The sequence below is a fragment of the Somniosus microcephalus genome, chromosome 10 (assembly GCF_052327205.1).
Source record: "Somniosus microcephalus isolate GS21.2 chromosome 10, FLI_Smic_1.0, whole genome shotgun sequence".
In the NCBI taxonomy this organism is placed as follows: domain Eukaryota; kingdom Metazoa; phylum Chordata; class Chondrichthyes; order Squaliformes; family Somniosidae; genus Somniosus; species Somniosus microcephalus.
The window spans coordinates 58,917,863-58,938,508 of NC_140996.1; the positions used below are offsets into that span (position 1 = coordinate 58,917,863).

The following is a 20,646-nucleotide window of genomic DNA, read 5'->3' on the forward strand; positions in this document are numbered from 1 at the left end:
GTGAGTGTGGTGCAATGTGTTTGGGTGAAGTGTGTCAGTGAGTGTGGTGCAATGTGTCTGGGTGAAGTGTGTCACTGAGTGTGGTGTAATGTGTTTGGGTGAAGTGTGTCAGTGAGTCTGGTGTAATGTGTTTGGGTGAAGTGTGTCAGTGAGTGTGGTGCAATGTGTTTGGGTGAAGTGTGTCAGTGAGTGTGGTGCAATGTGTTTGGGTGAAGTGTGTCAGTGAGTGTGGTGCAATGTGTTTGGGTGAAGTGTGTCAGTGAGTGTGGTGCAGTGTGTTTGGGTGAAGTGTGTCAGTGAGTGTGGTGCAATGTGTTTGGGTGAAGTGTGTCAGTGAGTGTGGTGCAATGTGTCTGGGTGAAGTGTGTCACTGAGTGTGGTGTAATGTGTTTGGGTGAAGTGTGTCAGTGAGTCTGGTGTAATGTGTTTGGGTGAAGTGTGTCAGTGAGTGTGGTGCAATGTGTTTGGGTGAAGTGTGTCAGTGAGTGTGGTGCAATGTGTTTGGGTGAAGTGTGTCAGTGAGTGTGGTGCAATGTGTTTGGGTGAAGTGTGTCAGTGAGTGTGGTGCAACGTGTTTGGGTGAAGTGTGTCAGTGAGTGTGGTGCAATGTGTTTGGGTGAAGTGTGTCAGTGAGTGTGGTGCAATGTGTTTGGGTGAAGTGTGTCAGTGAGTGTGGTGCAGTGTGTTTGGGTGAAGTGTGTCAGTGAGTGTGGTGCAATGTGTTTGGGTGATGTGTGTCAGTGAGTGTGGTGCAATGTGTTTGGGTGAAGTGTGTCAGTGAGTGTGGTGCAATGTGTTTGGGTGAAGTGTGTCAGTGAGTGTGGTGCAGTGTGTTTGGGTGAAGTGTGTCAGTGAGTGTGGTGCAATGTGTTTGGGTGAAGTGTGTCAGTGAGTGTGGTGCAATGTGTTTGGGTGAAGTGTGTCAGTGAGTGTGGTGCAGTGTGTTTGGGTGAAGTGTGTCAGTGAGTGTGGTGCAATGTGTTTGGGTGATGTGTGTCAGTGAGTGTGGTGCAATGTGTTTGGGTGAAGTGTGTCAGTGAGTGTGGTGCAATGTGTTTGGGTGAAGTGTGTCAGTGAGTGTGGTGCAGTGTGTTTGGGTGAAGTGTGTCAGTGAGTGTGGTGCAATGTGTTTGGGTGATGTGTGTCAGTGAGTGTGGTGCAATGTGTTTGGGTGAAGTGTGTCAGTGAGTGAGGTGCAATGTGTTTGGGTGAAGTGTGTCAGCGAGTGAGGTGCAATGTGTTTGGGTTAAGTGTGTCAGTGAGTGTGGTGCAATGTGTTTGGGTGAAGTGTGTCAGTGAGTGTGGTGCAATGTGTTTGGGTGAAGTGTGTCGGTGAGTGTTGTAACGTCTGTGTGTAATTGAGACACGGACTGCAGGAATTGGTTATAACAGGTGTTTACTGAATGGAGACAAAACTGGAACTACTATACAAAGTTACTACACAGGCTTATATACCGGGGTGGTCACTACTGGTACTGCAGTATACAGGGACTGCAGAATATAATTCCTTTTTCAAAGTACATACACTACAATTCCTCCCCTTTTAGCTAAACAGTACATAACATTTGATTAATAATTAAATAACATATTTACAATTACAGTTGCTAGATACATCAGCTGAAGTTAATCAATTATAAATTCAGTCTTTGAGGAGGCTTCCTGATTCTGTCCAGATAACGCCTCTTTGGGGTATCAGGTTCTTCTGGCAAAGTTGTTTCAGGATCAACGTCGTTGTTTGGTTCGTCTGCTTCCAATATCATCAATTCTGAGGTAGATGCAATTGGTACTTCGGTTTCATCACTAGGTGTATCGGATCGTGGTGTGGATTTGACTTTTTCCAGTGACTCTAGAATCTGGTCAGCATGGCGTCTTACAATGCTCTCTCCAACGTCCACGGTATACATTAGAGGTCCTTGCCGTGTGCAGATCGTTCCTGGCTGCCATTTCTCTGTGCGGTAGTCCCGGGCCAAAACTGGTTGATCTATCTTAAAACTCCTGGTCGGCCTTTCATTCATATTCTGAAACTGCCTGTTCTCCACATCTCTTCTGATGTTTGGCTTAACCAAATCCAAGCGGCATCTTAGTCTTCGATTGAAAAACATCATGGCTGGAGTTTGGTTGGTAACCGCATGTGTCGCATTCTGGTAGGCAAACAAGAAGTTATCCACCTTGTGTTGTAGGGGTATGCCTTCATTAGACGTTGCCTTGATAGCTTTCTTGAATGTTTGAACGAACCTCTCAGCCAATCCATTGGTGGCTGGATGATATGGGGCGGATGTGTAATGCTTAACGCCATTGTTCTTTAAGAACCTCCAGAACTCTTCAGACACAAACTGTGGTCCATTGTCGGAGCAAATCTGTTCAGGCAGCCCATTTCTGGTGAATATGGTTCGTAAGACTGTGATTGTTTTTTCTGTGGTGGTTGAGGACATTTTTATTACCTCTGGCCACTTTGAATGTGCATCCACCGCAATTAAAAACATCGAGTCCATAAATGGACCAGCAAAATCAATGTGTACCCTTTGCCATGGAGATGAGGGCCACTCCCATGGATGTAGAGGGGCTTGTGGTGGGGCGTTTTGGACCTTCTGGCACCCTGTACAGCTCTTGGTCATCTCTTCGATTTCTCTATCGATTCCCGGCCACCACACAAACGCTCTGGCTAAGTTCTTCATTTTTACCCCTCCCAGATGACCCTCATGAAGCTCATTGAGCACTCTATCCTTCAATTTGGGTGGAATTACTACTCTGGATCCACACATCAAGGTTCCTCGGCACACTGACAGCTGTTCTCTTCTCGGCGAGAATGCTGGCAACAGTGGTTCGCCATGTGTTGGCCATCCCTTCTCCATTAAATCATAGACCCTGGAGAGTGTCGGGTCATTTCCTGTTTCCTTTTCTATGTTTGCATTCGTCACAGGTAGACATTCGACTATGGTTGAGTGGAATATCTCCACAGGATCCACTGCAGGTGCTTCTTCCACCGTCGGCAACGGTAGGCGCGACAATCCATCAGCATTCCCATGCTGTTTAGTTCCTTTGTACTCGATGTCATATTGGTGTGCCCCTAGGAAAAGGGACCACCTCTGTAGCCGTTGTGCTGTCATTATCGGGACGCCCTTCTTAGGGTTGAAAATGGAGACAAGAGGTTGATGATCAGTTAGTAGAGTAAATTTCTGTCCGCGCAGGTAGTGATTGAACTTCTTCACCCCCCACACCAGGCTGAAGGCCTCTCTGTCAACCTGGGCGTAGTTACGCTCGGCTGCAGTTAATGAGCGTGACGCAAAAGCTATCGGCCTCTCTGAACCATCAAGGGATTTATGTGACAGTACCGCTCCAACGCCGTAGGGAGACGCATCACACGCCAGTCTTATCGGTAGTGATGGGTTGTAGTGAGCCAACACTTCTCTTGAAGTGATCAGGCCTTTACACTTCTGAAAGGCCCGCTTACATTCATCGCTCCATTTCCATGCTACTCCAGTTTGTAGCAGGGCGTTCAGTGGGTGCAGAATTGTGGACAAATTCGGCAAAAACTTATGGTAGTAATTCACCAATCCGAGGAATGACCTCAGTTGCGACACATTTTCAGGCGCTGGAGCCTTAACTACCACTTCAATTTTGTCAGGGGACTTATGTAACCCCTCTTCATCAATCACTTGGCCAGAGTACAATATTTGCTTCTTAAAAAACTCGCACTTGGGGCGATTGGCTTGTAGCCCATGTTCTCTTAGTCTAGTGAGCACCTGCTCTAGGTTGGCAAGGTGTTCACTGTCATTTTCACCTGTCACTAGGATGTCGTCCAAGTAACACTGAGTCCCCGGAATCCCTTGCAGGACTTGTTCCATCGCTCTTTGCCATATAGCCGGAGCTGATGCAACTCCGAATACCAGTCGATTATACTGGTAAAGACCTTTGTGAGTGTTTATCGTGAGTTATTTCCTAGAGGATTCTTCAACCTCCATCTGCAAATATGCTTGCGCTAGGTCAATTTTTGTAAAACGTTTCCCTCCAGATAGTGAGGCGAAAATATCTTCTATCCTTGGAAGAGGATACTGTACTCAGTCATAGAGTTATACAGCACAGAAAGAGGCCCTTCGGCCCATCGCGTCTGCGCCGTCCATCAATCCCTGTCCAGTCTAATCCCATTTTCCAGCATTTGGTCCATAGCCTTGTATGCAATGGCATTTCAAGTGCTCATCCAAATGCTTCTTGAATGTTGTGAGGGTTCCTGCCTCTACCACCCTTTCAGGCAGTGAGTTCCAGATTCCAACCACCCTCTGGGTGAAAAAGTTCCTCCTCAAATCCCCTCTAAATCTCCTGCCCCTTACCCTGAATCTATGCCCCCTTGTTATTGACCCCCCTACTAAGGGGAAAAGTTCCTCTTTATCTACCCTATCTATGCCCCTCATCATTTTGTACACCTCAATCAGGTCCCCCCTCAGTCTTCTTTGCTCCAAGGAAAACAACCCCAGCCTGTTTAGTCTTTCTTCATAGCTGAGGCGCTCCATCCCAGGTAACATCCTGGTGAATCTTCTCTGCACCCTCTCCAAAGCAATCACATCCTTCCTATAGTGAGGCGACCAGAACTGCACACAGTACTCCAGCTGTGGCCTCACCAGCGTTTTGTACAGCTCCATCATAACCTCCCTGCTCTTATATTCTATGCCTCGGCTAATGAAGGCAAGTATCCCATATGCCTTTTTAACCACCTTATCTACCTGTTCCGCTGCCTTCAGGGATCTATGTACATGTACACCAAGGTCCCTCTGACCCTCTGTACTTCCTAGGGTCCTACCACTCATTGTGTATTCCCTTGCCTTATTTGTCCGTCCAAAATGCATCACCTCGCACTTTTCAGGGTTAAATTCCATTTGCCACTTTTCCGCCCATCTGACCAACCCGTTTATATCGTCCTGTAGCCTGAGGCTTTCCTCCTCACAATTTTCCACCCCACCAATTTTCGTGTCATCTGCGAACTTACTGATCATACCTTTTACATTCTCATCCAAATCATTTATGTAGATCACAAACAACAAGGGACCCAGCACCGATCCCTGAGGTACCCCACTGGACACAGGCTTCCAGTCACAAAAGCAACCTTCGACCATCACCCTCTGCCTCCTGCCACTCAGCCAGTTTAGGATCCAACGCGCCAAGGCACCCTGGATCCCATGGGCTCTTACCTTCTTGACCAGTCTCCTATGCGGGACTTTGTCAAAAGCTTTACTGAAGTCCATGTAAACCACATCCACAGCATTTCCCTCATCCACCCCCCTAGTCACCCCCTCGAAAAATTCAATCAGATTTGTCAGACATGATTTACCCTTGACAAAGCCATGCTGACTATCCCCGATTAATCCTTGCCTCTCCAAGTGGAGACTAATTTTGTCCCTCAGAATTTTTTCCAATAATTTCCCTACCACAGATGTTAGGCTCACTGGCCTGTAATTCCCTGGTTTATCCCTGCTACCCTTCTTGTATAATGGTACTACGTTAGCTGTTCTCCAGTCCTCTGGTACATCCCCTGTGGCCAGAGAGGTTCTGAAAATTTGTGTCAGAGCCCCTGCAATCTCCTCCTTTGCCTCCCACAGCAGCCTGGGATACATCTCGTCCGGGCCTGGGGATTTATCCACTTTTTGGCCTGCTAAAACCGCCAGCACCTCCTCCCTCTCGATGCTAATATGTTCAAGTATGTCACAGTCCCCTTGCCCGATTTCTATGTCTACATCGTCTTTCTCCATAGTGAACACAGATGCAAAAAATTCATTTAAAACCCTGCCTACATCATCTGGCTCCACACACAGATTGCCACTTTGGTCCCTAATGGGCCCTACCCTTTCCCTGGTTATCCTCTTGCCCTTAATATACTTATAAAACATCTTAGGATTTTCCTTTATTTTGCTCGCCAGTGTTATTTCATGGCCCCTCCTCGCCCTCCTAATTTCTTTTTTAAGTATGCCCCTGCACTTTTTATACTCCTCTAGGGCTTCTTCCGTCTTTAGTCTTTTGTAACTGCCAAAAGCCCCCCTTTTTTCCCTAATGCATTTTTGTATATCCCTTGTCATCCAAGGTTCCCTTTGCTTGTTGGTCCCACCCTTCACCTTTACAGGAACATGTTGGCGTTGTACTCTCTCTATTTCCCTTCTGAAAGTCTCCCACTGTTTTGATGTGGATTTTCCTATAAGTAGCTGCTCCCAGTCCACTTTGGCCAGATCCTGCCTTATCGTATTAAAATCGGCCTTCCCCCAATTTAGAACCCTTATTTCCGGGCCGTCTTTGTCTTTTTCCATGACCACCTTAAATCTCACCGAATTATGGTCACTGTCGCCAAAATGCTCTCCTACTGACACTTCCACCACTTGCCCGGCTACATTCCCCAGAATTAGGTCCAGTACCGCCCCCTCTCTTGTTGGACTTTCGACATGTTGGCTCAAAAAGCTCTCCTGGATGCACTTTAAGAATTCTGCACCCTCTAAGCCTTTCACACTCTGACTATCCCAATTTATATTGGGGAAGTTGTGTACTGTGTGAAGGACTGGGTTCACAGTCACCTTGAAGTCCCCACAGATGCGAACCTTCCTTGGCTCCTCAGACTTATTGTTTAACGTTTTCTTCATGACAGGAACGATGGGTGTCGCCCACTCGCTCCAGTCTACCTTAGTTAGCACGCCTGCATTCTCCAGATTCTTCAGCTCTGCCTCGACGGCTAGGCGAATTGCATACGGTACCGGTCTTGCTTTGAAAAACTTGGGAATTGCATTCTCTTCTATTTTTATCGAGGTGGTTACGCCTTTAAGAGTTCCCAGTTCTTGTTGAAATACCTCTTTAGCGTTTGCCAAGATTTTTGACAATCAGCCAGGTGTGACGTCGTCATCATTTTTACCAGCCACCGTCAGTGCCTGAATGGAGTGCCAGCCTAAACTTATCTTTCTGATCCATTCACGTCCCAATAATGGTGGTCCACCATCTTGCAGTATGTACAGATACAATTTCTGTATTCCCTTGCTGTTGTATTCAACAGGCACCCTTATTTTCCCTCTGGGGTATACTTTCTGCCCCGTATATGTCTTCAAGACAATGGATGTGTCTTTCAAGGGTATGTGTGAGAATAGCCGCTCATAGTCTCGTCGATTCATGATGGTCAGGGCTGATCCTGTATCCAATTCCATTTTGACTTGGGACCCTGCTATTGTGAGGGTGACCCAAATGGTTCAGTGATCCTCTTTTGTGATTACGTTGTGTAGTTTGAGACAGCTTAGTCTCTTGTTCCTGGATTCACTATCGCTCTTCTGGTCTTCGGAACTACTGTCCGTCATCTTTTGTACTTTCCTGTACTTTTCCTTAGTAGTCTTTTTGTTGTCGTTAGTCTTCTTCCCGGACCTGCAAACTCGTGCAATGTGTCCCATCTTTCCGCATTGCCTGCATGTTTGTCCTTGGACCAGCAGTCCTTCTGGTCATGGGTTGTCCTGCCGCAGCGATAACATTTTTCAAATCCCCATGTCATTTCATGGGTGCCGTATTCCTGTGGCTTTTGCTGTATTTCCGCAGCTCCCCTTGCTGCTGCTTCGTACGATACTGCCACGCTGAAAGCCTTATCTAGCGTCAGTTCTTTCTCTGAGAGTAACCTCTTCTGGGTTCCTTCACTCAGGAGTCCACAGACAAATTTGTCCCGTAGGGTATCTGCCAGTCCTGCTCCGAACTGGCAGTGCTTTGATAGCTTGCGTAGTTCCGTAAGGTAATAAGCATTGCTCTCATCTTTATGCTGATTTCTCTTGTGGGATTTAAATCTTTCTGCTATCAGCAGCGGTGTAGGATTTAGGTGTTCCTGTAGGATATCAACAATTTCGTTAAAACTCTTCACCATCAGTTTGACTGGAGTGATCAGGTTCCGCCATAGGCCGTACGTTCTTGCGCCCATTAAGTTTAGTAGTACCGATGCCTTTTTCTCATCGGCTACTTCATTTGTCTTGCAATATACTTCGACTCTTTCCACATACGTGGTCCAGTCTTCTATTGCATTATCGAAGGCAGTGATATTGCCAGTCTTTGGCATCTTGGAGATCTAAGATGGCGCCTCCCGCACTTTGCCTTCTTCCCCGCTGGATTAAGATGGCGCCTCCCGCGCTTTCTGTCTTTTCCGCTGCTGCTAGCGCTGTTGCTGGCGTTTTTATGCCTTGATGGCGACGCCCTATGGTCTTCGCGCACTTCCCCCCCGCGCTGCTGCCAATGCCGCTCTCCGCAGTCCCCGTGGCAAACTGCAGCTCCTCGCGGCTTTCTGCGCTTCTAATTTCTTTTATTTTAATTACTGTTCCCGTCGTCAGGGCAGACCCTATGGGACACTTTCCTCCCTCTTCTCAGGTCTGTACGCTGCCCGGCTTCGTAGCACCGGCCACGCCCTGTGTGCTCCACCCTCTCTCTCTCTCTCCTCTTCCCGACAACGCTGCTCGGCCCCGTTGAAAAGCCACCCGATCGAGCTCTAACCCACCGCAGCCCAGGAAGAAACAGTGTACTACCTGCCACCAGCCCGATTAGCTGGAACACCATAGACTGGATAACCAAGCCCAGCTCTCGACAGCCTCTCCTGCAAATCTTCGAATTCGATGAATCAGAGGGCGGCTGCCCACGGTCGACGCCCGTTTCTTCTGTTTGTTTTTTTTTTCTTTTTGAATTTCTTCCTTCTGGCCTTGACCTCTAACAACTTCGCTTCAGGGATGGATCCCCGTGAGGTGGTGCAGAACTGTAGGTAAGTTCGGATCTGTTCGTCGCCAGTGTAACGTCCGTGTGTAATTGAGACACAGACTGCAGGAGTTGGTTATAACAGGTGTTTACTGAATGGAGACAAAACTGGAACTACTATACAAAGTTGCTACACAGGCTTATATACCGGGGTGGTCACTCCTGGTACTGCAGTATACAGGGGCTGCAGAATATAGTTCCTTCTTCAAAGTACATACACTACAAGTGTGGTGCAATGTGTTTGGGTGATGAGTGTCGGTGAGTGTGGTGCAATGTGTTTGGGTGAAGTGTGTCAGTGAGTGTGGTGCAATGTGTTTGGGTGAAATGTGTCAGTGAGTGTGGTGCAATGTGTTGTGGTGAAGTGTGTCAGTGAGTGTGGTGCAATGTGTTTGGGTGAAGTGTGTCAGTGAGTGTGGTGCAATGTGTTTGGGTGAAGTGTGTCAGTGAGTGTGGCGCAATGTGTTTGGGTGAAGTGTGTCAGTGAGTGTGGTGCAATGTGTTTGGGTGAAATGTGTCAGTGAGTGTGGTGCAATGTGTTTGGGTGAAGTGTGACAGTGAGTGTGGTGTGGTGTGTTTGGGTGAAGTGTGTCAGTGAGTGTGGTGCTATGTGTTTGGGTGAAGTGTGTCAGTGAGTGTGGTGCAATGTGTTTGGGTGATGTGTCTGTCAGGGTTGAACTGCTGGCAGTCAGTGCAAGGTGTGAGATGTGGGTATTAGGCTTGCAGCAGTGGTTGGGGTGTGAGGGTGAGGTGAATCTATGACTGTGAGGTATGAGTCTTGAGTGATAGAGATTTTTGGTAGTTGAGTGATGGGGGTGTGGTGCATTGAGCAGTGTCTGAGGCTCATGGTGCAGTGGCGGGAGACAGCTTTTGAAGATGCATTCACTCACCTTGAACACTCGTGTGAGGTCATTGAACTTTTTTCAGTACTGGATCCAAATCCTCAGGGTAAGACTACTGGCAGTGACTGCTTCAGCTATCTGCTTCCACAGCCTTCTGACTGAGTCTGGAGGGCCTCCTGGTGCCCTGCGGGTGTACGACCTGTCTCCACTGTTCTACCCCCCACACTAAGGCCTCTAGTGCTGCAACGGAGAACCTTGGTGCCCTTTCTCTGCCCTGTTGAGCCATTACAACAACAACAAGTATTTATATAGCACCTTTAACGTGGTAAAACGTTCCAAGGCAGTTCACAGACAAAATAAAATTTGACACCGAGCCACTTAAGGAGAAATTAGGGCAGATCACAGAATCACAGAATCACAGAAACCCCACAGTGCAGATAGAGGCCATTTCGGCCCATCGAGCCTGCACCGACACATATCCCACCCGATCCCCGTAACCCCTACACCAACACATATCCCACCCTATCCCCATAACCCCACGTATTTAATCCCCCTAACACTAAGGGTCAATTTATCATAGCCAATCAACCTAACCTGCACATCTTTGGAAAGATGACCAAAAGCTTGGTCAAAGAGGTAGGTTTTGAGGAGTGTCTTAAAGGAGGAAAGAGAGACAGAGAGGTTTAGGTAGGGAATTTCAGAGCTTGGGGCCTAGGCAACAGAAGGCAGTGACAGTTGCCTTGACCAGCTCTTCCAGCAGCTGCTGACTGCAGGATGCACCTCACCTTTAAAAGGTGCCGACTGCCTTTAAAAGTGGAGGCCAGCTTTAAGAAAGACTTACATTTATATAGCTCCTTCCATGACCTCCCAACATATCCAAGCGCTTTACAGCCAATGAAGTACTTTTGAAGTATCGTGACTGTTGTGATGTAGGAAGCGCAGCAGCCAATTTGCGCACAGCAAGCTGCCACAAACAGCAATGTGATAATGACAATATAATCTGTTTTTGTTATGTTGATTGAGGGATAAATATTAGCCAGGACACTGGGGATAACTCCCCTGCTCTTCTTCGAAATAGTGCCATGGGATCTTTTATGTCTACTTGATAGAGGACCTCGGTTTAATGTCTCATCTGAAAGATGGCACTTCGGACAGTGCAGCACTCCCTCGGTACTGCACCGGAGTGTCAACTCAAGTTCCTGGAGTGGGACTTGAACCCACAACCTCCTGACTTAGTGGTGAGAGTGCTACCCACTGAGCCACAGCTGAATAGAGTTAACCTCACACAAACTTCGGCCCCCCGCTGAGCGCTCAGCAGTGCACACAACACCGGGCTGCATGCATCAATAATGATAATAAGCAAGCAGCACGAATGTCGCATGCTGCCTGCATTACTTTTAACGGGTGCGGGCCGATCGCACATCACAACCCCACGCCCATTTTCGGGCCCAATCGCATTTCTATCCCCTTTCTCTCGCTCTCTGTCTATATATCTATCTATTTCACTGACTGATGTAACTAATGTCACCAGAGGCTGCCTGAAAACAAAGGATGTGTAAAAGTTAAGAGGACTTTGTCACGAGCCTACTACATTCAGGATAAACCAATTTCCGATTTGAGTCCGAAACTCGGAGTTATTAGCATATTCAAGCAGCCTAACGCCTATGTTAGATGGCCGCCAAGTGTTGCAAATGAATGCCGTCCCAGTTTCCTCTTTTCTAATGCTTTTTTGTTGACTGTCCATCTGAGCAGTCAGTTTAAGAGTTAACAACCAGAATCTAACAGGGAGCGGAACTGTTCTGCTTCACTGGAAACTTGATTAATAGGGAGTTAGCTTGTTCTCAAACTCTTCTGTGGAACACACAATAAGTGCTTCCTTTTCCACCAGTAGATACTATATCTGGCTGCTTACACTAGGTATCAGTGTATAAACATGGACATGTCATTCAAGATCACAAGATGGGTTTGAATAATGAGGGCACTTCAGGTCACTTGATCTGCCTTCTTCCAGAATACTATCCCCACTGTTGCAACATTGTTGTGGGTGAATAGGGCCCCTTTGTTCTTAATTGGCCATTTCCTCTTGAAACTGAAAACTGCTCTAACCACAACGGGCCCTCCACTTACAATTAGCCAGGCGCGATGGAAGTGGACAAAACCACATTAAGAAGAAAATAGAGATAACGAGATGTGGACAAAAAACACAGCTTACTTAGAGAAGATTGGCCAAATTTAATAATGAGGTCGCTTTGCAAGATATGATGGGACATGTCTGCGAATTAGAATGGGATATAAACCGAATACCTGATTGGAGGGATGAACCTTAGTTGCTGATGTTCCTTCGAGCAGGGGTTCTCAACTGGGGGTTCGTGAGAAGGTTTCAAGGGGCCGCCAAATCAGCATCTTTCAAGAATAAAAGGCTAAAAATTTGGAGGGGTAGCGCCGACTGTCACCACCCGATTGATGAAAAAAGTGACGGCTGCCGCACTTCTGCCCACTGCTGGTGGGTGCCGTGGTAGCTGCCATTTTTGGCTGGGCAGCAGCGCTGCCGATGTCCACGCTCGTGAAAATTATGTAGATTATGCAAATCGTGACGTCATTAAGTGTGCAACGCTCACTTGACGCCCAATCTGCCATTTTCAACTTCGTCTTAGCTGCGACCAGCTGAGCAAGCGTTGACAAGCAGGAAGGAGGCTTCAGCAGCATTATTTAAAGGGATCTTCGGCAACTACTTGCAGCTGACATGTTTCTTCAGTTTGACTGGCTCTGTGGGACTTCTCCAGCAGCTTTATAAACGTCTTTCAAGGTCCTAAGGTAACGGGGGGTGTTGGGACATGTGGAGAACGCCTTCATTCTTACGTAAAGGCTTCTGCTCACAACACTTGCCCACAGTCATGAGGGCTCTACTGACAGTCCCCCTTGCGCTTGAGTTTCTCAGGGAGAGGGAGCGGAGGCAGCGAAGAAGAGGAGAAGATGCGCACAGAGGGAGGAGGAGGGCCAGGAGGGTTCTCAACAGTAGCCTGGAAATCATGAGCTCCAAGCTCTGTGCAAAGCCCTGGCCAACGTTGGAGACAGACTCCTCCATGCACCCTGATATTGCCAAGAGGCTCTCTGGAAGGCTTGCCATTGCACCTAGCAATTCAATGTGAGAAGAAGGATTAGGAATGAGCATACCATTGCTGTTCCCAAGGGATTCAACCTCGCCGGTTGTCATGGCCTCCATGACTTCCCGTCCAATGATATCGAACACTCGCTCCTTCAGTTGGCTCAGGGCCTGTATGTCAGCTTGCCCCCCACCTGTCTGCTACGGTTCCTGGCGATTATGCGCAACCTTAGCCTGCAAGAGAAAGGGAAGTGTGTGAGTGAGTATGGTGCAATGTGTTTGGGTGATGTGCCTAGGGTTGCAAAATTCTGGGAATTTTTAAAAGAGGAAACTTTCCATGGGAATTTTCAGGAATTTTCGGGAATTTATGGGAATTTTGGGAATTTATGGGAATTTTGAGTTTTTTTGCACACTGATTGTTTTTGTCTCTGACCCTTATATTATCTTTGTCGTCAAAATAGACATACTGTTCCATACAAATAAAAACAGGCTTTCAAAACTTTATTTAGGTTATAATTTTGAACTTTATTGAATCCCCACAAAAAAGACCCATCTAAAATAAAATAAAAAGAGCGTCAGCTTATTTAGCCTGTAATTTGTCCTTATTTTGTCCCTTTGAGTCTTCTACTCATGAGTCTTCTGAGTCTTCTACTCCTCATTGCTCCTCCTGATTCTCTGACTCTGGCTCTGACGTGTCCATTTCCTCCTCTGTGTCAGTGTCTAGCTGTGTGGTGGACACTTCTGTATCTGGCTCAATAAGTTGTAGGTTCGCCCGGATAGCCATCAGTTTCTCCACTCTCTTGTTAGTCAGCCTGTTGCGCACCTTTGTATGCGTATTCCCAAAAAGTGACCAGTTTCGTTCAGAGGCCGCTGATGAAGGTGGGATTTGGAGTATCACCGATGCAATAGGTGACAGGGCCTCAGATGCACAAAGTCCCTTCCACCAGGTATGTGCACTGATATGCTTGCATGATTCCCATATCCCATCCCCATTCCAAAGACCTTGCTTGGTAGAGAACTTTGCCAGACTTCCCAGAACTTTGCCCACATCCAGATTGAGATGGTGTGAGAGGGTAGAAATCACACTGTAAGCGCTGTTGATCTGTTCTCCAGAAAGTATTGGTCTCCCAACATGCTTTGGGTCCAGCATGTATGCTGCAGCATGAAACGGCTTGACACTAAATTCTTGACGTGTCTGTATGAATTGAACAATTGCCTTCTCCTCTGCTTTGAGCAGCAGGGATGTGGGTAGGGCAATGCTGATTTGTTCTTTTAAATCAGTAAAAAGCCTGAGAACATCTGACAAGACAGCGTCATCTCCTTCAATCTGAGCAATTGCAGATGCTACTGGTGAGAGTAGTTTAAGGCTGCTAACCACTCTCTCCCAAAACACATCATCCAGCAGTATTTTCTTGATGGTGGTTTCCATATCCCCAGACTGGGATATTGCCATTTCTTGCAGCGACTCCTTACCCTCCAGAAGGCTGTTGTACATTATGACAACACCACCCCATCTAGTGTTGTTGGGCAGCTTCAGTGTGGTGTTCTTGTTCTTTGTCATTTGCTTGGAGTTGTAGGTTGCTGCAACTACCTGTTTTCCCCTGACATACTTAACAACTTGCTTGGCTCTCTTGTACAGTGCTTGCATGTTTCTCAAACCCATGATGTCCTTGAGGAGCAGGTTAAGCCCATGAGCTGCGCACCCAATAGACGTAATATGAGGGTAGGCCTCCTCCACTTGAGCCCAAGCAGCCTTCATATTCGCAGCATTGTCAGTAACTACTGCAAAGACCTTTTGTGATCCAAGATCGTTGATGACCGCTTTCAGCTCATCAGCAATGTATGTGCCTGTGTGTCTGTTGTCCTTCGTGTCTGTGCTCTTGAAGAACACTGGGAGAGGTGTGGAGACGATGTAGTTTATGATGCCCTCCCCTCGTACATTTGACCACCCATCTGAGATAACTGCAACACAGTCTGCCATCGCTATCGTTTCTTTGAGCTTTCCTTGGACTCTGTTATACTCAGCCTCCAGCAAATAAGTAGACAAAGCATGTCTGGTGGGAGGACAGTATGCAGGGCAAATAACATTGAAAAATCTCTTCCAGTACACATTGGCTGTGAGCATGAGGGGTGAGCCTGTTGCATATACAGCTCGAGCAAGGCACTCATCTGCATTCTTCTGGCTATGGTTATCCATTGTATCAAAGAACCTTCCAAGTGGGCCAGGAGTTGCTGATGATAAGGAGCCTGATGCTGAATGAGAACCATCATCTTCTTGAATGGAAGCAGAGGAACTCTGGGCTGACTGCTGTGAGCTTTGAGTGAAGTTGTTGCATTTGGATAAATGCTGCTGCATCTTTGTGGCATTCTTTACATATGGCTTTCTACAGTGTTTGCACATGTACACAGTCTTTCCATCTTTAATGCCTGGGGTAAAATGCTTCCACACATCCGACGGTAAACGTGGCATTGTTCTATGCAGAGAAATAAAGGGCATTCATCTCTGTGTCGAACTGCAATCGATCAGCATGATTGCAACAGGGTGAGTACATCTTTGCTGATGCTCCATGTGATGGAAGCATGACTTGTACACACACGACGCTACATCACCAATAGTGTATTATTTTGTATATTTTAAATTGAAGGACAACAGAGTTCAACAAGTAACTGGTTTATTTGGTATAAAGTCTGATTTACTTACTGCATCATCACAACATCAGCAGAAAACAAAATGACTTCCCTCAGGACCCCTAACCTGGATCTTAAAAAAACTATAGCAGCCTTACAGATGCCTGCAGGCCAATCACAATTCGATATGCAAATATTACAAATAGAGGGAGCTAATCGCTCATCCACTCATCCAACCAATCAGGACACATTTGTTCACAGTCACACACAAAACTTGTAATTATTAAAACAAGCCAAGTAAGAAGATAAACATATATTGATTAAGAAATTCCTTAATAATTAAGATTCCATCTCTGTTAGTAATTTTAAGAGAGGACCTGTGGAAAAAAAAGAAAGAAATACAAAAAAAACAATATTATGCTAGCATGTGCTTTTTTGGGCAAAATTCCCAAGCTAAACTTCCCGTGGAAAATTTCCGGAAATTTACCGGAAACTTTCCACCCCTTTGCAACCCTAGATGTGCCTACCATAGTTGAATAACTGCCAGTGTGTGCAAGGTGTGAGATGTGGGTGTGAGTGTTGCAGCAGTGGTAAGGTTATGAGAGTGAAGTGAAGCTATGATTGTGAGGCCTGAGTGGTGATAGGTGGAGATTGTTGGTAGGTGAGTGCTGGAGGTGTGGTGCATTGAGCAGTGTGTGAGGGCTGTGGTGCTGATGGTGGGATATGGCATTAGATGAAGCCTTCACTCACCTTGACCTGCCATGTGAGGTTATTAAACTTCTTGCGGCATTGTATGGAGGACCTGGGGACCACACTGGTGGCCATCACATAATCGGATATCTCCCGCCACAGCCTCCTGGACCTATGGGCCGATGGCTTCCTGCCGGCTTGCGGGAAGAGGACAGCCCACCTCCTCTCCATGGCCACTACCAGTGACTCCAGAGTCGGGTCTGAGAAGCGTCTTGCTCTCTCCCTGTGCTAAGGTTCAGCCATCTCTTTGTAGTTGGTTGTGCTTCCAAGTGGAGTTCCAGGTGGAATGACAATGAGGTGTTGTTGCATCAATGCACCTCCCCTTTAAGTACTGAATAAAGCCAAGGCAAACCATTACTGGGAATTAGACTGTACCTGATACTGGCCCACCTGTTGAGTGGTAAGTCAATGAGCAGTGGTTTTAGCGCTGAGATCAGCACTTTAATCATATTAATGAGGACTGAGCACGAATTTTGCATGCTACCTAGACCAGTTTGACCCGGCGCAGCTTAATAGCGCTGGGCCATGATACCGCGCGTTTTCGGGTCATATCCAATTTCTAGGCCACAATCTTTTTAATAAGCACATTCTGCGGCAAGGTCAACAAAAAAAAGAGCTAGAGTGTGCACTACCGATGTCAATGGTGCCCCATTTATTGCTAAGAATGAGACCTCGAAATATGCTAAATTTTTCTTTCACCCACCTCCATTTTGCATTGGGAAGTATGCTGAAGCTTAGGTGCTCATCGTATATGGTGATCCATCTGATTTTCTATTGTGGGATCTTGCTGTGCATGAATTTGCTGCTGGTTTTTACGTGACAGATGCCACTTTTACAAAATAGTTGTGTTGTGTTACAGGGGGTCTGTGGAATTTTTATAACACGGTGGTGGGGGGCGGGGGGCCTCAGAAGCAAAAAGGTTGCGAACCCCTGCCTTAGAGGCCGATAAACCTTAGCTGCCGATGAACCATACGGGTTTATGACCCTTAACTGCTGATGACCACAGGCAGATGATCTGTAGCTGCCTGCTTGGTGGACAATAGATTGATTGTTGGTGAGCTTATATATTTTTGCTTATATTGCTGTTGTGTACGTAAATTGTTCAGTTATATGTTTGCCTCTTGCTAAACTAAGCCTCCTAAAATTAGATATTTTTATGTGGAGAAACTTGATGTTAAATAATCAATTAATTCTTTGGACTAATCTATTTATTGGTGTGCTTAACCGTACTCGAGCCTAAGGCACGAATCCCCTCTCTCTGGCGAGTGAACTGCAGTCTGGTCTGCCAGAGATAGCAGTCAGCAGGGATGTACTTGAGATAGAGGTTCTCAGGTCCCAACCCTATGTCATGATACATGGATCCTTCTACAGTGCACAAAGCAATAAGGCATCGGACGTGTTTCTGATGCTGTTCGAGCGTGAGAGGTTGGTCCCCAAAATTGGACCTCTTTGCAGCAGCTTTCTGCCTGGAAAATGGATGAAAGGAGGTCCAATTTCACCCCCCATAAAGTCAATTAAATGACACAGCACATATAACAATAGCACTATGTTACCTGGTTGAAAGGTAACAAGAGATGAGTTATCTAGAACTTGGTATCCCTTAATCAAGATGTCAAAACCTGAAAAGGATTAATAATAAAGAGCGTAGGGATACAGATATTCTAGTGATTCATGGGCCTGAACAGTAACCAGCCAAAACAAGTCACACTACTCTGTATATTAATTAATCAAAGTTACCTTTAATGACTTAACATTGCACACAGCATTAAAACTGTTTACACAAGCATGAAGACAGCCTCAAGCAATACAACCAACCTTTAAACCATTGAATCGGCATCAAGGCAGCAGAGTGATCAGCTGAGCTCTCGCCTGGTACTTGACTCTTCTTCTCGTGGGACGTCCCCCTGCAGACAGAGCTTTATTAGGTGCTCGTCGATTGCATTTCTGGACCTGCCACAATGATTTTCACAGTAGAAAGTGAACAATCAGAGAACTTGTTTACTTAATACTTTGAATTGGTGTAAGATTTCCTGGCAGTCTAAACAATGTCAGACTGTCAACTGGTTATAGTTGAAGTGCAACACAAAAAAGTGTCTGTAATATATGATATAAACCTGCTAAAATATGTAGTCTATGTTTTTATTATATGGTTCTTGGTAGTTGGGGCATGAGTAAAAGTTAAGGGAGAGTCCCATTTTGTCCAATCACCCCACCCCCGCCAGTTGCCAGGCCTCAATAGTTAACAGGCCTCAGTGATGGACAGTTGTCTGTTTGCATTTAGCTTCTCCATGATGTTAAAACCAGATGCAATTATCTCACTTGGTTTTATGGATGATAGGAATGTGTAGGCCTCATCTTATCTGGGTGCAGACCCTCTCAATGTCTTTCATCTCTTCTCCTCCCTTTCCCTTCTCAACATGTTGACTCTGTTGTGGAGTACATTTCCACAGGTGCCAGGTACCCTCTAGTCCATTGTCCAAGGATATTTTAGTGTGGCCTTTGACAGTAAGGCCGGAATTTTGCTGGCGCTCAGAGTGCGAGTTTTGATGCGGGACCGCTGTCAAAATCGCAAAATTGACCGGGTAGGAAACCCGCTGTCAACCCACCTCCAATCAATCTTCCCAAGTGTCGGGTCCCCGATTTGCGCATGGACCTGACACCTAGCGGCAGGAAGAAGATTATAGGAACTTAACTGCCTGTTAACAGGTACTTGATAGTTGTTAACAGGCTCTTTTTCAATTTTGCCACTTCTGTCTCGGGTTTCCCAACATCCGGACACCACGCCAGGTAAGTGTAGCATGTTCTGAGTCTGCTGTCATGTTTCTGCATTGATGCCAGCTGCAGAAGTGGTGTGAAGGATCCAATGGTGCACTGGTGAGTTTCAGAGGTAAGAAAATGTTGGGAAAATCAATTTTAATGCATTTACACTTTTCCAAAGGTAACAAGTTTTGAATTGGATGACTTGTCCCACCTCATTGGGAGAACCTCTCTCACCAGTGACAGATCACTGCTATCACCTCACCTGCAGCTGCCATCTGTTCTAGCCTATCGAGGGAGTGACTGGAGAGCCTGGGTGCAAGAGCTCACCTTTGTACATTGATTGTCAGTGTTTGCAGCACCTCAATGCTGTCGAACAGAGAAATGAGCTGTCAAAAAAAAATTGTGCTTGGTCCCTTTAAGAAAACCGGCAGATGATGCGTCATCAAATGACGTCATTTGACCGGCTTCCTCTTAATTGGCTGGCAAGCCCGCAGGGCAGGCTTAACAAGATCAATCAAGGGAAAATCACGTCCGTGGGCTGGATGCAGTTGGGGGCGGGACTGGAACCCGTAAACCAGCTGACCCACTCCCAAGCCACATGCATTTACAAAATCGCGGCCAAAGTGTTGGCACGCCATTTGACTGCAGGGGACTGAGCCCTATACCATTTTTATCTGACATCCACACATGTACATATGCAACAGGGGTCACTGGTTCGGAAACAGGAGCAGGAATCCAGGCCAATTTCCGAATTCGAGGGTGGGACTGAGGCTTATTGTTGTGCTTCTAATGCTGTCCAGCATGAAATCAGTTAACTTAGAAAAGACGGATTGAACTTAGGACCCCCCCGATCTGTAAAGCTGTGCCAGTCGTCAGATAAAGCCTTTGGGAAACCAATGTTTAATGTTTGCAATTAGCTCAAATGTTTTTCAAGAGGAGCCACAAACAACGCCCCCCCTGCCACCACCACCACCTTTCCAGTGTGATCTACAATAAGGCGTTACTGGATGACCTAATTTCAAACTAGCATACATTTGAACACCATTTTTTGGTACATTTTATCTTTTTATATTGTAATGATTTTGACAGGCACTTTTGGTTCTTTCTTATATTTGACTTTAATATTGTGGAAGTGTTTTCATCTCAGTAGTAATAGATGTTACTACTGCCAAGATCCATTTAGATATATGTACAAACTGAAGGTTAATCCAGCATTTAAAAGAGCTGTATGAGCAAATCCAGTATTGATAGTGGAATCATTAATATTATTCTACCACTGAAAATTTGGAAAATAAATTTCTATATTTTCAAATAAATAATTACAAGCTTAGAATTACTCCTGCTATTTTTCAGGGCCACAATTTTAAACCACCTCCCATCTGACCCATTATACCAGACTCACTATCCTGTCCACTGATCTACATGATGTTGAACGGAAGCTGGACCTTCTATACTTGAATGTCAGTTCCATAATCCTTTAAATCTAGAAAACTCACAAGGAATGAGCATACCTTACAGCCTTTACTTATTAATCCAGATGACACCATGCATGTATCTTCAATAAATAAGGGTGTTGGACTAGCAAATTCAAATTGGTCACTGAAACTTAAACAACCAAACATAAACAACAGCATTAACGACCTGTTATTTAACACTTAAATGAACATTAAAGCACTTGAACAATTTAACACCATACTGTAATTTTAAACAATTTAAATTTTCAATAACACATTTTAACTTAATACTATAATACTTTAACTATAGTTGTAATTTTAACTGCTATTGACAGTCCTGCAGTGCTCTTGCTTGAGTTACGGGTTGTCTTCTGCC

At 46.0% G+C, this 20,646-nt stretch overlaps 1 protein-coding gene and 1 pseudogene across 1 annotated transcript in view; one reads left to right on the top strand and one right to left on the bottom strand.

The window, feature by feature from the left end:
* Nucleotides 1–20,646, top strand: part of LOC147111515 (glypican-5-like) — a 1,571,270-nt gene that overhangs the window by 1,534,606 nt on the left and 16,018 nt on the right. The gene's annotated exons all lie outside the window — the stretch shown is intronic.
* The window catches only part of LOC147111517 (uncharacterized), a 37,053-nt pseudogene that overhangs the window by 13,318 nt on the left and 3,089 nt on the right, over nucleotides 1–20,646 (bottom strand).